Here is a 3,672-nt window from a genome sequence, read left to right on the forward strand (position 1 = left end):
TGTGATTGGGAAACTCACTAAGCTTGTGCTTACAATTTTTTTGAATGTTTCAGATAATTCTACTGATACGAACAAGGGACCGCCTTGATGGCGTGGCGTGTATTCTCAAGTGTTTTCACATTTAGCTTTTTGTACTCTAAATTTCTAAAATAATATGGATATGTAAAGGGATTTTTGTACGCTGTGGATGAGGAGATGAAGAAGAATAGGTATCATTCCATGTTGAGAGATGATATATAGGAGTTTGTGAGTTTTTCAGGGTGTAAGACCATGAATGAGATGGTGGAGAAGGCCCGGGAACAAGAAATTGAGTTAGAGCTCCGCACGAAGCGGAAGCCAAAGCAGGTTCAGGCAGCAGTGGGTCAGCCCAAGAAGCCTAAGACCTCCGATCCTTCCAGTTGGGGCCAGCAGCGCTGTAGCCATTGTGCCAAGTACGGTAAGCTGGACACTGGAGCCTGCCGAGTAGCGGGCTCAGCATGTTATGCGTGTGGCCAACCGGGTCAAATGAGCTAGGATTGCCCCAAGAAGGGATTGATTTGTTTCCGCTGCAACCAGACCGGTCATAAAAGGCCGATTATCCAAGGTTGGTTAGAGGAGGAGCAGTGGCGACGCCTGCACCCACCACAATGAGGATTACAGATAGTCACCCGATCAAGGCAGATGCTCCTGCAGTGTAGAGCCGCGCATTTCCGCAGACTACTGAGGAGGTCCAAACAGCGCCATACGTCGTTACTGATATATGATCTATTTTTGTCTTGTTTATTTTATTGTCATGCTTATGTTATTATGATCTTGTATAGGGACCTTCTTGGTCAATGGTTTGTTGGCTTATGTTCTTTTTGATTCGGGGGCTACCCGATCATTCATATCTCTTGTGCTCAACAAGAAGTTTCGGGATGCTCTGGGGACCTTGGATTCCCCACTTGAGGTGGATATTGCAGATGACCGCACTGTGAGTGCTGCGAGGGTATTTTGGAAGAGCGTTCTGAATGTGTTCGAGAAGAGGTTTTCTATCGATTTGGTTCCAATTCCTTTGCGGGGGGTGAAGGTGATCATCGGGATGGATTGGTTGGGGCCCAATGGGCCATGATAGACTGCGAGCATCAGTTGGTGAGAATTTGAACCCCAAGTGGGGGAGAGCTGCTTATTCATGGAAAGAGAGCCTCACATGGGACAACTCTCTGTTCGGCCGCGAGGGCTAGGATACTTTTTCAGCAGGGTTGTTTTGGGTTCTTGGCTTATGTTTCAGACACAAGGATTGAGGCCATGCCAGAGTTGAGGAGTGTTTCGATTGTTCAAGATTTTCCTTATGTATTTCCTGAGGAGTTTTCAGGTGTGCCTCCGGACAGGCAAGTGGAGTTCCGTATTGATTTAGTGCCTGGTACGGCTCCGATAGCCAAGGCACCATATCGCCTACCTCCGCCTGAGATGCAGGAGTTGTCTACGCAGCTTTAGGAGCTTCTAGACGGAGGATTTATTTGTTCGAGCAGTTCCCCGTGGGGAGCACCAATCCTGTTCGTGAAAAAGAAGGATGGATCACACAGGATGTGTATTGACTATCGGGAGCTGAACAAGCTAACAGTGAAGAACCGTTATCCGCTTCCGAGGATTGATGATTTGTTTGACCAGCTTCATGGCGCATCTTGGTTTTCCATATTGATCTTCGGTCTGGGTATCACCAGATGAGGATTAGGGATGAGGATATACTGAAGACGGATTTCATCGTTATGATCACTATGAGTTTATGGTGATGTCATTTGGGCTCACCAATGCTCCAGCGACGTTCATGGATCTCATGAACTAGTTTTGTAGACTGATGTTGGATCGGTCTGTGACCGTCTTCATTGATGATATTTTTCTCTATACTAAGACCAAGGAACAACATGAGCAACATTTGCGGGAGGTGCTGGAGACCTTGAGGATGGAGAAGCTATACACCAAATTCTCCAAATGTGATTTTTGGTTGCGTGAGGTGCAATTTTTGGGGCACATCATTAATCAAGAGGGTATTTTGGTTGATCCAGCCAAAATTGAGGAGGTAATGCGTTGGGAGGTTCCGAAGAACGCATATGAGATCTGGAATTTTTTGGGTCTTGCAGGGTACTATCAGAGATTTATTCAGGATTTCTCCAAGATCGCAATACCTTTGACCCGGTTGACCAAGAAAAGCATGACCTTTCAGTGGGGTCTAGATCAGCAGTCAACATTCGAGACCTTGAGGCAAAAATTAAGTGAGGCCCCGATTCTAGCACCGCCCAAGGGATTGGATGACTTTGTAATGTATTGTGATGCTGCTATCTTGGATTTAGGAGCGATCCTAATGTAGAGGGGGCATGTGATTGCTTATGCTTCTAGACAGTTGAAGCCCCATGAGGCGAATTACCCCACTCATGACTTGGAATTGGGGGCGGTTGTGTTTGCCCTCAAGATTTGGAGACATTATTTGTATGGGGTCCGATGCACCATTTTCACTAATCACAAAAGTTTGAAGTATTTGATGGATCATCATAATCTAAATATGCTACAGAGGAGATGGCTTGAGCCTTGATGTAGTAAAGGATTATGACTGTAAGATCTTGTACCATCCCGCGAAAGCCAATGTGGTAGCCGATGCTTTGAGCCGTATGACGACAAGTGCCCCGATACGAGATGTTTGCTTGAGGATGCAGTGATTTCACCTTTGTTGAATATAATTAAGGAGGCACAGGTGGAGGTTTTAAAAAGGGAGAACTGGAAGATCGAGCAGATACGGGGGCAAATTTCGTTGTTTGTTCGAGATGGTCAAGGGTTATTGACTAAGTGTGGCAGAGTTTGGGTTCCGACGTCTGGGGGTGTGAGGCAAAGAATTTTAGAGGAGGTGCACAAGTCTAAATTTTTTATCCATCCGGGAGCCACAAAGATGTATTGAGACCTGGGATTGAATTATTGGTAGCCCTGCACGAAGCAGAAGGTTGCATGGTTTGTCGAGTGGTGTTTGACATGCAGGAGGGTCAAGGCCAAACATCAGAGGCCTCATGACAAGATGCAACCGCTACCTATTCCCATGTGGAAATGGGAAGACGTCTCTGTGGATTTTATCACGAAGCTACCTAAGACATCGCGGGGTGTGGATTCCATTTGGGTTATTATGAGTAGGTTGACCAAGAGTGCACATTTTATTTCGATTTCCGAGAGTATCTCCGCTAAGAAATTAGCATACATTTATGTGCGGGAGGTGGTGGCCAGGCATGGGGTGCCGGTATCTGTGGTCTCGGACCGCAATGTTCGTTTCACCTCTAGGTTCTGGAGGAAGTTTCATGAGGAGTTGGGTACACAATTGCATTTCAGTACTGCTTACCACCCCTAGACCGGCGGTCAGAGTGAGCGGACGATTCAGACGCTTGAGGATATGCTTAGGGCATGTGTATTAGATTTCCGAGGGAGTTAGGATACTTACCTTCCACTAGCAGAGTTTTCATACAACAATAGTTATCATGCTAGTATTGAACCGACCCCCGTTTGAGGCGATGTATGGTCGAAGGTGTAGGACTCCAGTTTGTTGGGGGGGGGGGGAGGTTGGGCATCGAGTTATGGGAAGCACCGAAGTTATGCTTAAGATAGTCGAGTTGATCAAGCAGGTTTGCGATCGAATTCAGACAACACATAGCAGACAAAAGAGCTATGAAGAAAGAC

This window comes from Lactuca serriola, chromosome 9 (assembly GCF_051521515.1).
Source record: "Lactuca serriola cultivar US96UC23 chromosome 9, Lser_US96UC23_V15, whole genome shotgun sequence".
Taxonomy (NCBI): Eukaryota; Viridiplantae; Streptophyta; class Magnoliopsida; order Asterales; family Asteraceae; genus Lactuca; species Lactuca serriola.